At 41.3% G+C, this 23999-nt stretch overlaps 1 long non-coding RNA gene across 1 annotated transcript; it reads left to right on the top strand.

Moving 5' to 3' along the window:
• Positions 1 to 651: 651 nt before the first annotated feature.
• Positions 652 to 23795, top strand: LOC113021511 (uncharacterized). The gene is made up of 3 exons (XR_003272310.1): positions 652 to 748; positions 18075 to 18189; positions 23749 to 23795. It is a non-coding gene; the product is annotated as an uncharacterized LOC113021511 (long non-coding RNA).
• The last annotated feature ends 204 nt before the right edge of the window (positions 23796 to 23999 follow it).

Here is a 23999-nt window from a genome sequence, read left to right as displayed (position 1 = left end):
CTTGGCCATGTCTCTGAGTATTGCACACCTTGTGCTTTTGGGCACTCCAGTGATGTTGCAGCTCTGAAATATGGCCAAACTGGTGGCAAGTGGCATCTTGGCAGCTGCACGCTTGACTTTTCTCAGTTCATGGGCAGTTATTTTGCGCCTTGGTTTTTCCACACGCTTCTTGCGACCCTGTTGACTATTTTGAATGAAACGCTTGATTGTTCGATGATCACGCTTCAGAAGCTTTGCAATTTTGAGACTGCTGCATCCCTCTGCAAGATATCTCACTATTTTTGACTTTTCTGAGCCTGTCAAGTCCTTCTTTTGACCCATTTTGCCAAAGGAAAGGACGTTGCCTAATAATTATGCACACCTGATATAGGGTGTTGATGTCATTAGACCACACCCCTTCTCATTACAGAGATGCACATCACCTAATATGCTTAATTGGTAGTAGGCTTTCGAGCCTATACAGCTTGGAGTCAGACAACATGCATGAAGAGGATGATGTGGACAAAATACTCATTTGCCTAATAATTCTGCACTCCCTGTATACGATCTGCATGAAACTTAACTACTTAACAAGTCTCAGTTCTTGTTGAGATGATGTGATCCAGTCTAGTAAGAGTGGTTCGCTGCCAGATGACTCACAATTACACAAGATTAGGTGAGATTTCAGACCGAGGGAAAATCACTGGGGTGATTGCAGGAAGAGGCAGAAAAGCACAGACGTGCTGGACCTCACAGTCATTTGGAAAAGGTAAGAATGAATCTGTCTTCATTCATCTACATGGAAATATATCACCAACAAACAAACCAATAATACAACCAAATCACTCCCAGTTCAAGACTTTGGTTATTTACAACATTTGAAACATACTGTGTAGCTCAGTCAAAACAGCCCAAGGCCAAGTGAAAGTGCTGAGAGGGAAAAGATCATGATTAACGATTTATCTAAACTCATAACTGGGGCAGCAGCTGAGCTTTGTGAGCTGCAGCTTAAAACATGTAACCATGCTTTCAGTGTTGCAAATTTCCTGTTACTAGCTAGGTCAAATCCAAATTTAGTGTACAGGTCATAAGATCATATAGAGGCAAAATCATGATACATCATGAATCATTTTTACGTTTTAGTTGTAATAATTATATATTTCTTGTTCATTTTAGTTCTCATGTGGTCAAAAAGTCTAAGTCAAAATTCTCAGCATTTTCAAATTACAGCTTCTTAATTTATATAGATAATTTTAATATTCTACTGCTCAGAAATAATTTACAATTTCCAGCTGTGAATTCCATCTTATTTACATTTTTCAACATTATATACTAGATGGGACTTGATGAAATGACCAATATAGATATATGCCCAGTAGCAGAATATCTTGTAATTATGTTTTACTCCCCTCTGGTGGCCAAATTAAACACGAGGCGATCGTGGCTCAAGAGTTGGCAGCTCGTCTTGTAATCGGAAGGTTGCCGGTTGGAGCCCCGGCTCGGACAGTCTCGGTTGTTGTGTCCTTGGGCGAGACGCTTCACCTACCGGTGTTGGCCAGAAGGGCCGATGGTGCGATATGGCAGCCTCGCTTATGCAAGTGCGCCCCAGGGCATCTGACAAGGATGCCTCCTTAATGTATTTATTTTTAACTTAAATCACTGCAAATATTTGAGAACATTTTATCATTAACGATGCCATGATTGATTCTGTTAGATCTTTATTGACACACATGACATCAGCAGATCAAACCAAGTGGAGGGGTTTCTTTGTCCATAGAGATGCTTCCTTTTGTTTGTGTTAAGGTTTAAATGGATTTGTTGAATGTGTTTCTTTTCATCAATACTGCCATTTAGTTGTGTAAATGTGCATGTTAGAAGTGTGAAGAGGTTTTGTGTTTTAGATCATCTGTGGAGAGTTTTAGATCCCTCAGTTTGAGTGAGTGGTACTGGCTGGGCAATTGGAGGGAAATTGATGGCCCTATTTAAAGCCAGTCTCTACCAGATTCAAGAGAGAGGAGAGCTGAGCTGTGTCACCAGATCCATGGTCTGTTGAGTTTTGTTGATACAGTTGATTTGGGGGAAGTTTCACATTAAATTAAGTTCACTGTAAATAAATTGCTCACCTTTGGAAACCTGAAATGTCTGCGTAGTCTGCTTCCCTACCACCTTCCTTGACATTTGAGTCTGACTATCTCACATACTGGTTAGTGTAAATGGGACATAGAAACCTTTACATTTAATCCCTTCACCTGATATCTAGTGTCAAAGAATATCAAAGCTGTAAAAGCTGTGTACAGCTATTAAAACAAGCTCGGCTTTACAAAAGAAGACATGCCCTTGGATAAAAGAGTCTATCTTAAACTTAAGGAGAATATGCTGCAAAACGGGACGACTATGGAAGAAAACCAAACTCCTTAAATGACAAATGAAAACTGTTAGATCAAATATTTTTCTAGACTCATATCAAAAAACAAGAGAAATCCCAAGTTTCTTTTTGACAAAATTAGTGATATTGTCTCCCCAGATGTGGTACCTTTAGATGTACACTCTAAAGTAGATAGTAGTAAACTCCTCCGATTTTTTGTTGACATGATTAAAGAAATCAATGCTGAAATCTCCCCAAAGCTTTCTTGTTCTCCGAGTCAGGCACTCCCTTTGTACTCCTGGTCAACGTTTACAACTGCAAAATATATATTGAAATAGCAGCCCTGGTGGACAAAATGAAGCCACCTACAAGCCCCTAAGACATTGTCCCCACTAAGCTCTTCATCAATGCTTTTGACACCATTGGTCCTTGGGTTGGGAACCTTTTTAATGTTTCTCTTCAGACTGGGGTGTTCCCCAGCTTTTTTAAACATGCCATTGTGGAACCAAGGCTCAAAAAACCCAACCTGGATCCAACACTACTTTAAAATGTAATCTCCAAACTCCCATTTATGTCAAAACTCCTTGAGAAGGCAGTAGCTGTCCACCTCACAGCATACTTGGAGAACTATAACTTCAATGAGCGTTTTCAGTCTGGGTTCCGTAAATTGCATTCCACTGAGACAGCACTACTGAAAGTTACTAATGATATTATGATGTCAGCAAACTCCGGAGAATACACAGTCCTAGTCTTGTTAGACCTTACCTCAGCCTTTGATACAGTCAACCATACCATCCTGATAAACAGACTGAGAGACCTGGTTGGGACGTCTGCTCTGTTCACTGGTTTTCTTTTGATATATCTGAAAGGAGTTTTAGTGTGTCTGCAAACCAGATCATGTCGGAATCTACAGAGTTGTTGTGTGGAGTTCCTCAGGGCTCTGTGCTGGGACCTATTCTGTTTTTAATATACAAGTTTCCTTTAAGCCAGATAATACAGCAGTTTCCTGAAGTATCTTATCATTTCTTTGCTGACAATATTCAGCTATATTATTCTTTTAAGCCTGCTGAAGCTCATAAGCTCTCCAATCTGATTGACTGTTTAACCAACATTAAACAAGGGTTGAACAATAATTGCTTACAGATAAACCCGGCAGAAACTTTGATGATTGCACCAGACAGTGCCTGATATTAAACGGCGACTGGGTGACTGAGGTTCCTCACAGAAACATAACCTTAGAAACCTGGGTGTTATTTTCGATGAAGCTTTTTCTTTGGAGGGACATTTAAATCAGACAGTAAGAACCTGCTTTTTTCACTTGAGGAACATTTCTAAACTTAGATCCATCGTGTCAACAAGTGAACTCGAGATGATAATACATGCTTTTGTCTCTACAAGACTTGAGTACTGCAACAGCCTGTTTACTTGTCTAAACAAGAAAGGGCTAGCTCGTCTACAGGTTGTTCAAAACTGACAGCAAGGCTACTGACCTGCTCGAACAAGGGAGCTCATATGACCCTGTTTTAAAGTCGGTGCACTGGCTACCAATCAGATTTAGGTTCCATTTTAAAATTCTAGTTTTAACTTTTACATTTTACATTACAGGAACTTTTCTCTTTGTGTCCAATATCAACACTGTGACTCCTCAGAGTGTAAACTTTACTTCAGCAAAACCAAAAACTGAGTTGTAGAAGTCGTCACACCAAATGTCTTATGATAACAAGAAAAAAGATGTTTTCAGTACACGGCCTGAACTTCTTCCTCAATTTCTTCATCTTTCGTCAGCTTATGTTGAGATTATTTCAGTTTGTAGATGATCAGATTACATAATTGTAATTTACATAATTAAACTAAGGGGTTAGATGGCTCCAGTGTGTGTGCTTGCTGTTTACCTCTGTCAATTTTCTTACTGTTTGTTCTGTTTCTGATGATTCTTGTCACTGAAATCAACTCAAAACTGGGGAACACCAAAAACCTTTGGATCTTCAGTTTTTTGCCATCAGCTTTCAGAGCTCTAATCAGAAGAAACAAACAGGGTATCCTCTGCTCCTGGCTGGTGTTCCTGATTACTTGCTACATAAAGTGCCACCACCTGCTCCGACACACCGCCACAGACACCGGGGTAAACGTGCCGGTCAGCTGGTGAAGTTTAAAGCTTGACTTATCTTTTCTTCAGCGGCCGCTCCAGCTGGTTATGGTCCGTTCCGCCACATCCCAAGGCGTCTCCTGGATCCTGTTATCTCCTGTCTGGTTACTGTTGTGGGCTTGGGTGTCCATAACCCTGCTCACCACTGTTTTTTGCATTGTGGGAGTCATGGAATAAACTTTTTGAATTTGGTCCCATTAACTTGGGCTTCACTGACAACTTCTACCCAGGCTCCAGCTCCAATGAAGATGGCTCTAACAAATGCGTGGTCCTTAGCAAATAAAGCTTCATTATAAATTATTTTTTCCTCCAATGGATTGGATCTGCTTTTTGTGACTGAGACACAGATGAGAGTTGGAGAGTCTAGCATTATTTCTGGACTGTTACCCTCTGACGGCTCATTTCTTAATGCTCCAAGGATGTCAGGTAGAGGAGAAGGAATATTGACTGTGTTCAAAAATAACTTTCACTGCAAACAACTCCATGTACCTGTTTAAACAAGTGACAATATTCACTAAATAAGCACTAATAATATATTAATTTTGTAACACACTGAAAACAGTTCATCTAACTGTGACTGTAAACATGTTTCCATTTGTCACTTCATTTTTTACTCTGAAACACAGGAAATGACATCATGGCTCAAATCGTTGTCATTAAAATCTTTCTTTATTTAACATTTGAATTTTTTATTTAACATTTCCAAGATTCAATAACATAAAGAACCCGAACAATAAAACATTTATGTGGATCAAAATACATTAAAACAAAAACTTTATAATAATAAACTTTATAATGTTGAAACTTTTCAACCAACTGATGAAAAGAAAGCTAACCACTTGACATGAACACTACAGTAGGACAGTTTTGAAAGCTTAAAATGGAACTAGGGGAAGAGTTTGATTCACAGCTGCCTCATCAGATTTTTACAGGAGATTCTATCTGAACTCTGTGGAGCCTGATCTCAAGCTTTTTGAGTCTGACACAGAAACCAGAGGATCTTTCTGTGTCTTCAGATTCACTGTGATCCAGTGATGGGAGTGATTTCAGCCCTGAGTGATCGCGCTGATGTTTGCACAGAGCAGACAATGAGGTGAATGTTTGGGCACATTGGTAACAGTGAAACAGTTTATTAGTAACGTGGGATCGTTTGTGTGCAGAGTATGAACTGAGATTCCTGAAGCTCTTGTCACACTGGTCACAGCTGTAGTTTCCTTCCATGTGTGCACGTTCATGCCTGTTACGATTATGTGAATGTGAGAAGCTTCTCTCACAGTGTCTGCACTTGTGTGGTTTCTCTCCTGTGTGGACTCGTTTGTGTGTTTTAAGCTGACCTGCAGTGGTGAAGGATGACCCACACTGATCACAGAGGTGCTTTTTAACCCCACTGTGAATCAGTTGTTGGTCTATAATATGTGAAACATGTGTCAAACGTCTCCATTATGAAAGATATCAGGTCATCTTGAGCCACAAAAACATTCCTATCATGAGGTAGACGCTGGAATCAGTTTGCTGCAGACGTTGATATATCCGATATTTATCCAGTTAAAAGTTGAAATTCAAAAACGTCTTTTCAAGAGTCGTCTGTCCAAGAGGAGCAGAAGCTGCAACAAATATAACAACAGTTATTTGTGGCTGTTTTAAACGGCCACAAAGGAGCAGATTGGTTATAATGCAGCTGCTTCAGAGGAATAAACACTGTATTTATTTCATGTGTAACACCTTTCAATGATGTGTTGATTAAAGTCTATTGACCAGTATAAGTAAAGACACACACACACAAACACACACATGGAAACACTGAAACCTGTTTTTGGTGCAGCAGCGGTCCCAGCTGCTGGCCTTTATCTAGACTGGGTCGGCTGCTGATCTCAATATAATCAATGTTTAAAGTTCTCAGTGTTTCTGTGTTGCTGCGTATAGGATCTCCCAGCATCATCACTGTGCTGTCCAATCATTGTGTGCGAGGTTACCCTTATAGTGCGATGTGTGTTTGCACAAAGAGAAGCATGTGTGTCAAATATAAATAAGCACAGAACAGAAACAGCTGCTCGTTTCTTCTGTTTAGAGTCAAGTTAGTGTTTTGTGTCTTTGTTTGAGGCCTGATGTCGAGCAGAGGTGTGTGTAACTGCACTGCTCTGTTATATGTGTGAAGTGTGTGCTTCTCTTCAGCATCATCTTTGTCACTGCTGATTCCTTTGTGTCATCATGTGTTGAGAAGAGAGAACAGTTATAACGGAGGAGCAAAAGGAAGCCCTGAAATCTGCATCAACAAGGAAGTGTTGGCTCACCAGTGATCCCAGCAGAGCCACTGGTTTGGCTCCAGTTGTTACAGATTCAATGATGTTGTTGCTACAGATACATGTTAGCATCTTTATTGTAGTAAAGTCTTGTAATGTGAAGATAGAAACAAGGCAGCAAACAGCTCCATGATCTGATCTTAATGATGTTTTTATTTGTGTCTCTCAGAACTGGATTGGAAACTATCAAAGGTCTAAAAACAGCCTCAACCCTCCCACAGAGCAAACTTTACACACGTCATCTTTCAGCTACAATCTTTGTTGCAGGGATCTTCTGCCAAACAAGGCTGAGAGAAGATTTCTTACAGCTGTCATGTTGATGCTGTTTCAGTCTTTGGGCAAACACACTCATATATTAGGGCTGATATCAGGGCTGCACAAGTTCTTTGTGTTTGTGATCATGAATAATAGAAGTGTGGAAGGCAAAAATGTTATTGTTGGATGAAACTTCATGAATCCTTTGTAGATTCGAGCTGTTGGAGCCTTTCTTTTCTCTTCAGGTGTACAGATGCTGAGGAGGTGTGGCGAGTTAATCCAGCTGTGTTTGCTTTTGCAAGAGAACTACAATGTTTTGATGATTGGGTGACAGGTTTTCTTATTTGTGTGAAGAGTTTTGCAAAATTAGCCAATAGTTACAAAAAAAGGGCTTAAGCAATCAGAAAAAACTGTAAGCACAGTAACAAAGTGTTTGTTACGCCCCCTGCTGGATAGAAGGCAGAACTGGAAAATATGGGAAGGACTGGAGACACTAGAGAGAGTCAGCACAGAAAAGGCTAAACAAAGAGCAAAGTTAAGGTGGGAGGACCAGTTTACACAAGAAGGCAGCTTCTTAATAACCTGCATTGTTAGAGTTTCTCATGATTTTATGTGCATCTGTGTTTCATGCCTTAAATTTCTCTCTCCTCCCTTTGCAAAGCACACAGTTGCCCTGTGCCAAGGCTGTTTGAATAAATCACTGTGATGGTAATAATGACCCTGATCTCTCCTTTTTGTGTTCAGTGTGTTACACATGCATTGTCAGACACCCACACCTGTTTGTGTGTTTGAGCATGTGTATGTGAGAGAGACCAAGCACTGAAGCTTCATCAGAGTTTTGCTGCCTTCGCTGTACAGTGTGCATATGTGTCAAACTGTCTGAGGGTCCTTCTGTAACTCCAGTAACAGACACATGGACGGAGTCGTTTTCATTTATTATCTGATAGATGCAGAAACAGCTGCTTCCACACATGCTGCAATAGTCATGAGAGTTGAGGCTTTCCCTTTCCTCACCACTGCTGGGTGTACTGCAGAGACTGGAAGATAAATGGATAATAGATCAATATTTGTAATAGATGGGCCGTTACTAAGACGACTGATAAACATAATGAAAATGAGTCATAGCCAGTCTACAATGACAGGCCAAGCCTTATCACAGGAATTCAATGATACCTACTGAGAACCTGTTGGGAATCTTGGGGTTGTGATGGTCATCCATCTTCAGGTCACCTTCACAGTGATGCTGACTTCCGGCTACAAACAGCACATGGAAATGTTACCTCTCTTGTTTACCTCTCATCCCATTAGGCTGCCCCTCCCTAAGCCTAGCAGAGGTCTTCTTCAGATTACTTTGCAGCGTAATCCTCTTCGAGGAAACTGTTGTTATGCGCTGGTGCCATATGAAAACATAAACTGAACTGAAACACAAGCTTGTTGAGAGCTCTAACACAAGGAAACAAGGTCAGACCACAAGGAGCAGGAGACCTGATTACCACCTTAAGACTGATCCCACTCATCACTAATGTGAGTGATTTGCACGAGAGCCAAATCAATCAAACTGAATGGACAGAGCTGTTACGCTGATATTTAAGGTGTGTTCACTAAATGATTTGATTTGTTCTGTGTGTAACCTGTAGCTGTGGCATCGGTGAGGGAGATGCTGTAGGGACAGTGAACCTTCTGAAAAAATGATGTGTGCTTCTAGCTGACCACATGGCTAACTTGCTGCTGCTGCCCTTAGAATGATCTCAGCCAAACGAATGGCTGACAAGGGAAAGAATGAGGCAGTGAATGATGAATCCTTTGTTATCCACTGCCAAGAAAGCATTACATCAATGGGTTCTGATATGTGAGAGTGTAGAGCAGCCTGTGTGTGGCCTGTCATAAATCATTCAGATGCCAGATAATTCAATTCAGTTTTATTTACACAGCGCCAAATCACAACAACAGTCGCCTCAAGGTGCTTTATGTTGTACAGTAGATCCTACAATAATACATACAGTGAAGAACCCAGCAATCAAATGACCCCCTATGAGCAGCACTTTGGCGACAGTGGGAAGGAAAAACTCCCATTAACTGGTTCCACAGAAGAGGGGCCTGAAAACTGAAGGCTCTGCCTCCCATTCTACTTTTAAATACTCTAGGAACAACAAGTAGGCCTGCAGAGCGAGAGCGAAGTGCTCTAATAGGGTGATATGGTACTACAAGGTCATTAAGATAAGATGGGGCCTGATTATTTAAGACCTTGTATGTGAGGAGCAGGATTTTGAATTCTGGATTTAACAGGAAGCCAAAACAGGAGAAATCTGCTCTCTTTCTAGTCCCTGTCAGGACTCTTGCTGCAGCATTTTGGATTAGCTGAAGGCTTTTCAGGGAGTTTTTAGGACTTCCTGATAATAATGAATTACAGTCGTCCAGCCTGGAAGTAATAAATGCATGAACTAGTTTTTCAGCGTCACTCTGAGACAGGATATTTCTAACTTTAGAGATGTTGCACAAATGGAAGAAAGCAGTCTTACATATTTGTTTAATATGTGCGTTGAAGGACATGTCCTGGTCAAAAATGACTCCAAGGTTCCTCACAGCGTTACTGGAGGCCAAGGTAATGCCATCCAGAGTACGAATCTGCTTAGATACCATATTTCTAAGATTTTCAGGGCCGAGTACAATAACCTCAGTTTTATCTGAATTAAGAAGCAGAAAGTTAGCGGCCATCCAGGTCTTTATGTCTTTAAGACATTCCTGCAGTTTAACTCATTGGTGTGTGTTATCTGGCTTCATGGACAGATAGAGCTGGGTGTCATCTGCATAGCAGTGTAAATGTATGCTATGTCTTCTAATGATGCTGCCTAAGGGAAGCATGTATAATGTAAACAGAATTGGTCCTAGCACTGAACCCTGTGGAACTCCATAATTAACCTCAGTGTGTGAAGAGGACTCTCCATTTACATGCACAAACTGGAGTCTATTAGATAGATATGATACAAACCACTGCAGCGCAGTACTTGTAATACCTACAGCATGTTCTAATCGCTCTAATAGGATATTATGGTCGACAGTATCGAACGCTGCACTGAGGTCTAGCAGGACAAGCACAGAGATGAGTCCACTGTCAGAGGCCATAAGAAGATCATTTGTAACCTTCACTAAAGCTGTTTCTGTGCTGTGATGAGCTCTGAAACCTGACTGAAACTCTTCAAATAAACCTCTGCAGATGATCTGTTAGCTGTTTGACAACTACTCTTTCAAGGATGTTTGATATGAAAGGAAGGTTGGAGATTGGCCTATAATTAGCTAAGACTGCTGGGTCTAGAGATGCTTTTTGAGTAAAGGTTTAACTACAGCCAGCTTGAAGGCCTGTGGTACATAGCCGATCATTAGAGATAGGTTGATCATATTTAAGATCGAAGCATTAATTAATGGCAGGACTTCTTTGAGCAGTTTTGTAGGAATGGGGTCTAAAAGACACGTTGATGGTTTGGAGGAAGTAATTATTGAAGTTAACTCAGAAAGATCAATTAGAGAAAAAGAGTCTAACTTAACATCAATGGTACTAAGAGTAGCTGTAGATAATATTACATCTGTGGGATGATTATTGGTAATTTTTTCTCTAATGATAAAATTTTTATTTGTGAAGAAGTTCATGAAGTCATTACTAGTTAACGTTAAAGGGATTGTTGGCTCAACAGAGCTCTGACTGTTTGTCAGCCTGGCTACAGAGCTGAAGAGAAACCTGGGGTTGTTCTTATTTTCTTCAATCAGTGATGAATGGTAAGATGTTCTGGCTTTGCGGAGGGCTTTCTTATAAAGCAGCAAACTATTTCTCCAGGCTAAATGATGATCCTCTAGATTTGTGACACGCCATTTCCTCTCCAGATTACGAGTCATCTGCTTTAGGGTACGTGTTTGAGAATTATACCACGGAGTCAGGCACTTCTGATTAGAGACCTTAGTTTTCACAGGAGCTACAGTATCCAGAGTCATACGTAGTGAGGAGGTGAAATTATTAACAAGATGATCGACCTCTGTTGGGGTAGCGTTCAGATAGCTGCTCTGCTCTGTGTTGGTACAGGGCATTGGAGATGATAACAGTGGGTGGATTATATTCTTAAACTTAGTTACAGCACTTTCAGAAAGACATCTACTGTGATAAAGTCTACTCTCCACTGCTGTGTAATCAATTATTGTAAAAGTAAATGTTATCAGGAAATGATCAGACAGGAGAGGGTTTTCAGGAAACACTGTTAAATGTTCAGTTTCTATGCCATATGTTAACACAAGATCTAGAGTGTGATTAAAGTGGTGGGTGGGTTCTTTTACATTTTGAGAGAAACCAATTGAGTCTAATAACTGTCGTGGTTCTGGGTCATTTGACCCAGCTTTTGAGTTTATGGTGTTTTTTTCTGTGTTATAATGTTTTAGTTTTCTATTAGTTAGTATTGAGTTAAACTTGGTTATGGCTGCTATGTTTAGTTATATTTCTGTCTCCGTGTTGTCTCGTCTCACCTTCCTGTTTACATGTTTTTCTCCCAGTGTTTTGTTCCATGAGCAATAAATCAGATAAGAAGTCTGAGAAATCAGACAAAAACTCAGAGTAAGGATTAGGCTTAGAGATGATAACAAATAAAACTGTTTTTTCAGTTTTCCAGCTTGGCTGGACAAGACTAAGCATCAGGCTTTCAAATGAACTAAAACTCAATCTGGGTGTTTGGGTGATCAATAAGTGGAAGTAGATAATATAGAGGATCGCTGCCCCACCCCACCAACCCCCCGAGCTGTACTTCGAGGATTGTGATAGTTAAAAGCCTGGTCCTACCTCGTTCTTCTTGTGTTGCATTTGATTTGGTTGCATTGGTGTCAGCACAGCTTCTCATGTGCACCAACTGTGAAGAGAAAGATGGACACAATAGCCAACTCTGTACTCATCTGCAGTTTAAAGAATATGTCACGGTTTGAAGAAAGTCTGCCTTCAGTGCTCAGATCATCAGAACAATGTGTTACAGGGAGGGTAATGGATGAGCCAGAGAGTTGGAGAAATGATTTGAAGTTCTCTAACTTCCAACTAAAAGTGTGACAGCTCCTGACTTGAAGCCTTGACAAACTTGGATTGGCATGGATCAGTCAGCAGGACAAAGTATTACGAGCACTGAAACTTAATGAAAGACCTGTATGGTGAAAGACATGCAGTTAGTGGGTTTAGGTCCATTGGTGATTGTAAATTGTGGGTGTGAATGGTCGTCTGTGCCTCTCGCTCTGTGGTAGCTGGGAAAGGCTGCAGCCCTCCTGTGACCCTGATGATAAGTGGAAGAGGATGGATGATTTGTGATAGGATCTAATTAGTTTCCCGAGTATATACAATCTGGAGATGTTGCCAACGTAATGAAAAATGTTCAGATTCTGGTTACACTTGATGTCATTTCATATTTAAAAACACTGAAAGTTTCATAAGTGAACATTTATGTCTGGTTCCTTATTAGAAAGCAGATAGCTGCTTGCTCACCGGCTGCTTGTCTCGGGCCATCCTGCGGTCCAGAGCAGTCTGCCGTCGCCTGGCCTCCCAGTGCATAGCTGACATCTCGAGTGAGTCTGGGCTACGGAGACGTAGACACTGTAAACCTTTGTGGTGTGCCTGCACCGAAGGTCACTTTGGGAAGTACATAAAAAGAGAACTGGGGTAAATGTAGAGATGAAGGTGTGAAGTTTGGAGGACATGGGAAGTTCAGTTGCCATGGAAACCCATTCCCTTATCATCTTCATTTATGCATGATGTTACATGACATCAAAGCCAGGATGCAGATTGCTTTGGAAATAGAGAGATGGTCAGTGTCAGGAGCAGAACATCTGAAGCCTCTACACCTCATGGATGGAGAGAGGAAGAAGACCTGACCAATGTATGCTGCTCATCTGAACCCATCTGTCCACTCACACCTCACCACCCTCTCATGACTTCCTCATGCAGCACCACAGTTCCTCTCTTGGCAGCATCTCATCTGCTTCCTCTGATCCACAAAGACACAGTGAAGCTCCATCTGTCCTCCTCCATCAGCACAATCCAGCATCGTCACGTCTGCAGTGCTTTTCTTCAACAACTCTCTCTGGTACTTTCATGGTGTCTCTTCAGCTTCAGCCCTTAGTTACTACAGCTCTCACCTTTGTTACGGATAACGAGCATCAGTACACTTGTCCACTCCTCAGACATCCTGTCACACACCAAGCACAGGAGTCCACTTCTTGACACCTCCACAGGTATGTCTCCTCTCTTTATCATCCTCACATTCTCTCATTTTCACGATTCAAACTGACTCGAGCAGCATGTGCTGGTGCTGGGGAGGATTGGATTACAAACACTGTGCTTTATCTCACAGCAGCTACATGATACAGCACCCAACCACTGCCACCAGCTACTCTGATTACTGTGCTGGGTCCTGTCTCACCTGCTCTCAGTGTGAGCCCTGTACGCTTAAAATGAACACAACATTTAAATGATACCACACATCTCGAATACTGATTCACACTGTCAGAGTTTGAAGCTATGGAAAATATCATGTTACACACTTATGATATAGAGATTCAGACTTTGTGTAATGACAAAGGAACACCCAGATTTTGGATCATGTTTCCACACTCTTAATGAATGAAGACATGATTAATTTGAACTCTTTTCTTCTGGATTCCTGGACTTTTAGCTGTTAAAGATTACGTGTGTGAATGAATATCAGCGCAGACAGTCGCAGTGGTCTTAATGAGCAAATGAGAGTTTTACTCACCTGACTTGTACTCAGGAGACAAAGCAGCTGTACAGGCTGGGCTGAGCACTGCTGAAGTGTCAGTGTCACTCTGACCTCGATAAGGAGAGCCTCCAGGCAACATAACGCTGGGCTGCTTTGTTACAGAGGAACAGATTGGCGGGGGATTGTGGGTAAATCTGCTGCCTCCACCCTCCATGGTTCACTAACAATGGTCCCACCCTGACATGGCTGTGTGCTGTTAAGCTTCTGTGTTCATTTTAAATACACCAACTTTCACTGAAGGTCTTAAAAGATGCTAGTTAGGAGACCTGGATAAGAAGAAGTCCTTGTTAGGTGAGGCTGAGGGTCACAGACCTTTGAACTCTGCTGCATATGTCACAAAACATTAAATGGAGCAGACAGGAAGTGAAGAAAGTCAGTCAGGAGGTTTGTTACAGAAGAGTTTGCCATTAAAGGTAAATGTGGACAGGCTCAGGTGTTGTTTAGGGGAAAACATTTCATTCATGTATTCTCTCAATCTAAGACCGAATGCTTGCAGAGATCTCGCCGTTTGAAATACAGACAACATGTAAAAAATAAACTGCAAGCTGAACTCTGATTCTGCTGTGACCATGGATGTGAGCCACATGAAGTGATCTGAATGCATCGAAAAGTGCTGATGATTAAAATGTGGCATTAAAAGAAAAGAGGAGTGAGTGCTTAAACTAACAAGCATGCTTTGAGGACACTGAAGCACCGGCAGGAAACACTGAGGCACAGAAAGGACCGGTCTGAGCACATCGCCACCGCGCTTGTGTGGGAACACTGAGTGTGTGATTGGAAACGAACATTGGACGAGCATTTCCAATCAGAGAGAGCGCCAGCAGACAGCGTGGTGGCATGGATCCAGAATGAACTCTGAAAGAGGTTTCTGCACCAATTCTTCATATTTTTACTTTCACGTGTTAATCCAGCCATCACACCAGAGAAAGTGAGCTTTCTTTTCCAGTTCTTTCTATACAAGTTGGATGTTTTATATTAAACGGTTAGCTAAAAAAAGAGAGAGAAAAGTAACATCTGGTGATGCTGAACTGGCCACAGAGACCATGGCTAAGCAAATGAACTCAAGGCTGTCACATCAGGTTTTGCAGTGCTAAGATGTTATTGTGGTGGAAATACCATAATAAGTAACTAAACATGAAAGTGGAACTTGGCAACCAACAGAACCCTACCCCTGGTTATTTTATACCCTGAAAACAAGTGGATTTCCATTGTTAGAAGACCAGCTGAGTCATGTGGTTGGCAGGAAGCTCTCCTGGCAGTAGTGAACAGAAACGTCGTCTCCCAGCTGCTCTGAAGGACAGAATCAGAGGAGAGTGATCAACATCAAAGCCTGTGAGCAAAGCAAACTGAGCTTTTGGAGACATTTACAGAGAATACAGCCTGGAGAGGAGGGAGTCTAAGACCCTGCAGTGACCTGAGCCCGACCCTGAGATAAACATTTTTTTATTGCTGTTTCTTAAAGTATTATCTGTTCATTAAAGTCTATAAAAGCTTTCAGAGCAATTTTAGTTTGCTGTTGTTGGCTCTTGGTTGATGCAAAGTGACCAAACACAGGTCAACTCATCCACCTTAATTTAAACAGAGGCTGTTGAGGAATAAACATATATTCTTAGTGCTTATTTTCTGATTATATTGTTTTATGTATTTTAGTAATAAAGGCTTGTAAAGCAAGGCCACTTTTGACTCATAAACTAAGTGCTCAGCCAGACTGAAAAACAGGAAGTCAGTGTAGAGCTGTACAAGCATATAAATAAAAACAGGAAACCAGACAAAAAGAGGAACTAGTAACATATAAGGAGTGTTTGTATCCAAACTATGTCTGACGTGTAAAGGACCAATAACACCGATATGAGACACATGTTTAGCTTCTAATGTCAGAGATTCTACAACTGGCTTTGGGCTGTGCAGGGCTCTCTCTCTCTTCCAGAAGATGATTGAATAAAGAATTATAAATGTTTTGACCGCTCTGAGTCGGGTTTTCTCTGTTCTATCATGGGGATCAAAGAATCGGGTTTAATAAGACCAACACGGATTCTGCACAAAGACGTAAACACAAAGCGCGGACCCGCCGACGGATCAGAACCAGTGAGATGTCGCCTTTCTCACCCGGCGGCATGGAACGGTTGTTCACGCCCTTTTTGCGCTGATTCTGAAGCTGCAGGTTTTATCTCTCTCCAAACAACATTGACCGAACCAGCAGCAAAAGAAGATCCAAACTACGCTTCACATAAACATCGTCATGAATTCCCTTTAACCTTTGCTGTTTTGCTTCCACCACGATCCCAGCCAACATGTATATATGGGCCCCACCTGGTTTTTGCTCGGGCTGGATGGGTACCATGTGGGCATGGGCTCAAACTGGGCTTTTTGTATGGGGCCTACTTGCGTTCTTCACATTAAACCCATATGGGCAATCCCAAGTGGGCACTTTTAGTAGGTCCTAGCTGGGTCAAACATGGGAAACACTTAACTTGGTCCAAAATGGGAAACACATGTAGGACCCACTTGGGTTTTCCACCTGGGATAGACATGGGCAAACACAGTCATTTAAGGATAGGCTGTTGCTGTGTGCCCCAGGTGGGGCAAAGTGAGGTAATCAATGTATTTTTTTTTAGCACTGATGACACAGGTGGGGCCCACCTGGTCAAACTATATGTGTCACACGTGGGAAAATGCAAGTCAGACCCTGAAAACATGTCTATGTGGGCCCCATATGGGTTATGTTAAGTTAATATGGGCATATATTTTACATGGGCTCAAGATTGTTTAGTATATATGGGACCCACTTGGGTTTCTAACATTAAATCCATATGGGTGGGCATCCAATGTAGGTCCTAGTTGGGTCAGTGATGGTAAATGTGTACATTGGTTCAAAATGGTAGCACATGCTTATGCGAGGATTCTTCTTCTGTGAAGAGCCTGAGAAAGTGTTATTTGAATAAAGGAGGATTTATTCCAAACAAGCCCATCACAGATTGCGCACAACCCAGGGAGTTCTGAAAGTCAAATTGTAAAAATAATCTCAAAAGAAAGTATGAACATAACTCTCTTTTATAACCTGCAGACGGCACCCATGGGGTACCATTCTCTAACAAATCACCCTAACTTTAACATATTTGGCACAACCTCAGTCTATCACTTTTGCTATCCTTACGTACAGTCAGATGTTCTTGACCCTTCATTTTTGACCCTCTCAGTATTTAGCCTTGGCTAGCAAATGTGCTCAAAGTCCACATTGAGACCTGAAGATGTTATGTGTTATCAGACACTACAACCCAGCTGTCAAGTGAGACTATAGGAACTTTGGTGTTTTTGAACATTCAATGTTACTCAAAACACTCTGCACACTATTCCAAATAACTGGTTTGAAACTGGTTACTTTTTAATTTTAGATTTCATTTAAAGTACTTAATTTAAACTTTCAGCGCTCTGCATGGTGAGGCTCACATAAGATAAATAAAGACTTCATGATTCTTCTTAGGTAAATTCACTTGTCACAGCGGCAATAATAAGTGATTAAAACGGACACAAGAGTAGAAAAAAGAAAAGCAAAAAATACGAATAAAAAACCTAAGATAAAAGTGAATTACACAGACGAAATCAAGATTTGGCATTTGCAAATTAAGGATTACTGGTTGTTCAAACAATTAAGACTATTTACTTGAGTAAACATGCAGTTGAGGATTTTTAGTAGATCAGATACACTCTCCTGTATTAGAGAAAAGACAGTTAGCTACATGGAAGATGGAAGTTTTGGTTAATCAGATCCAGTAAAGCTCCTGAAGTATATTACCGATCTGTTAAAATGTTACTCTTCAAACTTGTGCCCTCAAATTATATAACCAGAAATAATTTATATTATCTTTGAACTAGTGGAAAGGAGAGGGAATGGGGTCTTTCAAGCAGTCACACTTCAACTGTGTAACTCCCTTGTCCCTATGGTGTATTGACACTATTGAAACTTTTCAAAAGCAGTCTAATGTTAGAAGAGCTTTTAGGTAAACTGTTTCTGTTGTTGTTATTCTTCTTATCATTATTATATGTTTTATTAATTATATTTTTATTATGATGTTGATTTGGGTGACAATTATTTGACAAATATTGTATATTCATATATATGCTTAAAAACTCTTTAAAATAATTTTTTTTCTTTTAAACTTGTGTATTGTTTGACTTTTAAAATGTTTGTATCAGGTGTAAAATGACTTTTTAAATAAAGTTGTTTTTAATGTGAGCAGCTCCTATTGGCTTGTTTAAAAAGAGGGAGGAGCAGATTGCACCGCCTTGCGTCTCCCCGGTGTTTGAGAACCTGGAGGACAAAAGGATACCAAAGAATCGAAATCTATGACAAAGGTAAATACTGAAAGTTTGATAAGTTTTCATCAATGAGTATTTTAGTAAATTTCTATAGTTGTCCTAAACGGTATAAAACAATCAATATGCAGGTGGATTCACAATTAACCTAGTTACGCAGCCGAGAGTGAGCGCAGGAGAGAGCACCGCGGTAAAGTGAGCCGTCATTTGTGAGCCGCGGTCAAGCCAGCCGCCTCCTATCCGCCGCATAAATTTCCTTGCGCTTTTACACAAGTCTTTACGGTAGCACCTTTTCGCTTTATATCCTGATTGAAAGCCTATACCCGCGCACACGTGCGCGCGCGCGCGAACAGTCACACGCACGCACACACAAATTACAATGGAACAGCCCAATACAGCCATCGTGACAGTCTGGTTGCATATTCAAAAATTCATTAAAAATCATTCTTAAAAGTTGATGCCAAGCTTTCAACACAAGCCTCTTCTCGGACACCTACTTAAGATAAGATAAGATAAGATAAGATAGAACTTTATTAATCCCTCGGGTGGGTTCCTCTGGGAAATTCGATTTCCAAAAAAGCACAGCAACGACAGAAGTTACAGAGTTACAGAATATTATATAAAACAAATTTCCCACGTGTGGGACTAATAAAGGTTATCTTATCTTATCTTATACATACACACACACACACACACACACACACACACACACACACACACACACACACATATATATATAATACAGAGACAATATAAATAAAATATACGAAGGGGATAAATAGAATAAATAGGAATAAAAATAAAAATACAAGTGAATTGCACATTTCAAGTATTGAGTCTATTGCACTGTTGACTATTTACAAAAGTATTGCACAAAGGTATTGCACAGTGAGGTGAAGAGGCACTACAGCTTAGTTGTTCCCCCCTCCTTTGTCCTCCTGTTTCCCCTCCCTCTCCCCTCCAGAGAGGAGTTAAACAGTCTGATGGCGTGTGGGACAAAGGAGTTTTTAAGTCTGTTAGTTCTTGTCTTGGGGAGAAGCAACCTGTCACTGAACAGACTCTTCTGGTTGTTAATGGCCGTGTGCAGAGGATGCCCAGCATTGTCCATAATGTCCATCAGTTTCTTTAATGTCCTTTTCTCTGCCACTGTCACCAGAGTGTCCAGCTTCATGCCGACCACAGAGCTAGCCCTCCTGATCAGTTTCTCCAGCCTGGATGAGTCCTACTTTACCTCTGGGCCAGGTTTTACCCAGATTTACTGTAAAATTACTCAGAAATCACAGTAAACTCATATTCAGTGCAATACAGTCAATACACTACAATTATGTTTATTTCAAAAATTCATTAAAAGTCATCCTGAGTAGTTGATGTCCAACTTTCAACACATCCCTCCTCTGGGACACCTACTGTACCTGTGTGCCAAGTTTCAGCCAGATTCACTGTAAAATTACTCAGAAATTAAAGGACATTTATATGCAATTCAATACAGTCAATACACTACAATTATGGAAATTTCAGAAATTCATTAAAAATCATCCTGAGTAGTTGAGGTCCAACTTTCAACACATCCCTCCTCCGGGAAACCTGCTGTACGTCTGGGCCAAGTTTCAGCCAGATTTACTGTAGAATTCCTCAGAAATTGCAGGGAACTTATGTTCAGTTCAAGAAAGGCTGAAAGACGACCACCACTGAACAAGACACACAAGCTGAAACGTCAAGACTGGGCCAAGAAATATCTCAAGACTGGTTTTTCTAAGGTTTTATGGACTGATGAAATGAGAGTGAGTCTTGATGGGCCAGATGGATGGGCCCGTGGCTGGATTGGTAAAGGGCAGAGAGCTCCAGTCCCACTCAGACGCCAGCAAGGTGGAGGTGGAGTACTGGTTTGGGCTGGTATCGTCAAAGATGAGCTTGTGGGGCCTTTTCGGGTTGAGGATGGAGTCAAGCTCAACTCCCAGTCCTACTGCCAGTTTCTGGAAGACACCTTCTTCAAGCAGTGGTACAGGAAGAAGTCTGCATCCTTCAAGAAGAACATGATTTTCATGCAGGACAATGCTCCATCACACGCGTCCAAGTACTCCACAGCGTGGCTGGCAAGAAAGGGTATAAAAGAAGAAAAACTAATGACATGGCCTCCTTGTTCACCTGATCTGAACCCCATTGAGAACCTGTGGTCCATCATCAAATGTGAGATTTACAAGGAGGGAAAACAGTACACCTCTCTGAACAGTGTCTGGGAGGCTGTGGTTGCTGCTGCACGCAATGTTGATGGTGAACAGATCAAAACACTGACAGAACCCATGGATGGCAGGCTTTTGAGTGTCCTTGCAAAGAAAGGTGGCTATATTGGTCGCTGATTTGTTTTTGTTTTGTTTTTGAATGTCAGAAATGTATATTTGTGAATGTGGAGATGTTATATTGGTGTCACTGGTAAAAATAAATAATTGAAATGGGTATATATTTGTTTTTTGTTAAGTTGTCTAATAATTATGCACAGTAATAGTCACCTGCACACACAGATATCCCCCTAAAATAGCTAAAACTACAAACTACTTCCAAAAACATTCAGCTTTGATATTAATGAGTTCTTTGGGTTCATTGAGAACATGGTTGTTGTTCAATAATAAAATTATTCCTCAAAAATACAACTTGCCTAATAATTCTGCACTCCCTGTAGGTCTGTTGACAGAGCTCTGTACAGGTCTGCTCGAGCTGACCTGAAAAGGGGTCCCACCTGTCCAGCAACAACACATGGCATGGAATAATAGACATCATAAACCACAGAGGCAGAACTGTGAAAACAGAAAACCTGAGTGTGCAGCTAGCAGAGGACATAAACAGCTTCTTCGCCCGCTTTGAAACACCACAACAGCAGCATTCATCTGCCTCAGCCCTGCTCCCATCCTCATCCTCACCTGGTTCCTGCACCGCTCCACTCACTGTAACGGAGCACGATGTCAGATGTGTGTTCCTAGCAGTGAACCCCAGGAAGGCGTCCAGACGGAATACGTGGTAAAGTGCTAAGAGCATGTGCCCACCAGCTCACCCTCATCTCCACCAGAAGCTTCAACCTCTCACTGGATGAAGCAGCCATCCCATCCTGTCTAAAATCAGCCACAATCATCCCAGTACCAAAGAAGTCTCCCATCACCAGCCTGAACTATTATTGCCCTGTGGCCCTCACACCCGTAATCATGAAATGCTTTGAGAGACTAGTCCTTCAGCACACCAAGGATTACCTCCCCCCAGAATTCGACCCCCACCAGTTTGCATACCGTGCAAACAGATCCACAGAAGATGCCATCACCCTCCACTCGGTGCTGAGTCACCTAGAACAGTGGCAGAGCTACGCCAGAATGCTCTTTGTGGACTACAGCTCACCCTTCCACCACTCGCCCATTGAGAGCCTACTAACTTACTGCATCACAGTATGGTACAGCAGCTGCACTAAGGCGGATAGAGCCACCCTCCCAGCATGTTTGCAATGAGTAGGAGATGCTCTGTATCTCACTGTGCAACTGTATAGTGACAAAGGTATTGGGTTCTTTTCTAAAAATTGCTATAAACAGAGGAACCCAAACTGATGAAAAGTGGCAAATATTTTTTTCCAAATGACTATTTTTAGTGGATGTTTGATATAGAAGCAGAATGACAGAATGTTAAAAGAAGTTACTTTTAGTCGCTCTAAGCTGGGCATTGCGTTCTCTGGCTGTTCAAAGCCATGGAACTTTAGACTTTCCAAGCAAATAATGATGGCCATACTGATGTTCTTTTCAGTACATTTTACTTTATGTTCATTTTCATTTTTATGATGTTTCTATTTTTACATAATTCCTCCCACATAGCAAAATTGGTATGGCCTGGATCTGTCCCACACAATGTGCTTACACATGGCCTGCGTACCGCAAAGAATGACGGCCCTCTGGTGGCCCAGATCTGGTTTACCAGAGGTGGCCCACACATGAGCAAGCACAAGGCCAGTTGCAGACACACTGCTGGCCCTGTGCTGGCCCAGAACAGTTTCAGCTCTGGCCCCAGATGTCAGCCTAATGTGTACCTTAGCCATGTAAGCCATGTAATAACAACATGTGCTGGAACATAATAGTGCAAAAGTAACATGACGAAACTCTGTTCAGACAGTGAATGGACTGATTCTTATACAGCACTTTTTTACTCACCCATATTACTCAAAGTGCTCTATACAACATGTCACATTCACCCAATCAGGCCAAATGTGGCATGCCATCACATAAACAGTGCCATCTTACCATGCCAGAAGTCAGCCAGCAGTGCCGGCTTGACACCAGATCCAGGCAAGACCCGTCTGCTATGTGGGATGACTTGTTCTTTTGGCGTTTTAGTTGTGGATTATGTTTGGGCTGTGTCTCTTGCCCTTTCAGTATTGTTTCCTTGTGCTTCTAAGTGTCCCTTTGTTTCTTTTTAGGTTATGTAGTATGGGTTAGAGATATTTTGTATGTTGTTTTTGTTTAATAAATCCGCCTTTTGGATTATTCCCTGATGTGCCTGAGTTCTGTTATTTAGTGTCACTTTGAAAGGACACACATCCAGCATTGACATATAATTGTTCTTTCAATTTTTGATAAAGATTACAGTGAATTGAGATGTAACTTGGCCCAGAGGTACGGTAGGATGCCCAGAGTAAGAAAGTGTTGAAAGTTGGACCTCAACTATTCTGGATGATTTTTAATGAATTTTTGAAATTTCCATAATTCTATTGTATTGACTGTATTGAATTGAATATAAATGTCCTTTAATTTCTGAGTAATTTTACAGTGAATCTGGCTGAAACCTGGCACACAGGTACAGTAGGTGTCCCAGAGGAGGAATGTGTTGAAAGTTGTACATCAACTACTCAGGATGACTTTTAATGAATTTCTGACATTTCCATAATTGTATTGACTGTATCGGGCTGTTTCATTGTAATTTGTGTGCACGCATGTGCGTGCGACTGTTCGCGCGCGCGCACGTGTGCGCGGGTATAGGCTTTCAATCGGCACATAAAGCGAAAAGGCGCTACCGTAAAGACTGGTGTAAAAGCGCAAGGAAATTTATGCGGCGGATAGGAGGCGGCTGGCTTGACCGCGGCTCACAAATGACGGCTCACTTTACCGCGGTGAGAGAGCGAGGCTACACTTAGATCAAGTGTAAAACAGCCGGTTTCAGTTTAAGCGTTGTTTTCGATAAATTTCTCAAAATATGTTTTGTCTCACTCCCATTTCTTCTTGTTGCATGTTGAAGCTCTACTTGGAACCTCGTTAAGATCCAACTATGCAAAACGTGATTTATTTATTTATTTTACATTTTTCAAGTGGTCAAGTGGACTGTACTAGTGTTAAAAAACACACTCCAGTAAAAGCTAAAGCAGTGGTTCAACTTATTTACTCGAGTAAAAGTCAAAAAGCACAGGCTCTGAAATGTGCTCAAAGTAAGAAAGTCAAACCTAGCTCTTTGGAGGATGTTTCTGCCAGCTGCTTTTGTTCAAAGCTAGCTGAACCTTGTGCTATTTAATGTAATAATACAATATTAGAAAATGGGAATACAAACTTTGGTCTAATGGATTTTCTTATGCCTGCATAGTTGGTATGAAGGTGGAATTCAGTCGATGAATCTCAGCATCATCAGGTAAATTTATATGAATGTCTGCTTCACTTGATATAATCAATCAAGATCAAGATCTGATGGCACCTGCAGTCATTCTGGTGTTGTGGGAAAAAAGTGGGGCCACTTTTATCCCTGACTATGGCACATGGTATCTCTCTTATGCCACATCTCCTGGTGATTATTACACAGACACGCCTCACTGCTTAGGCTCAAATCACTTGGATGTT

Source organism: Astatotilapia calliptera, chromosome 4 (genome assembly GCF_900246225.1).
Source record: "Astatotilapia calliptera chromosome 4, fAstCal1.2, whole genome shotgun sequence".
NCBI classification, from domain to species: domain Eukaryota; kingdom Metazoa; phylum Chordata; class Actinopteri; order Cichliformes; family Cichlidae; genus Astatotilapia; species Astatotilapia calliptera.
The sequence above is the reverse complement of the archived record's forward strand: the minus strand, read 5'-3'. Positions and strand labels throughout refer to the sequence as shown.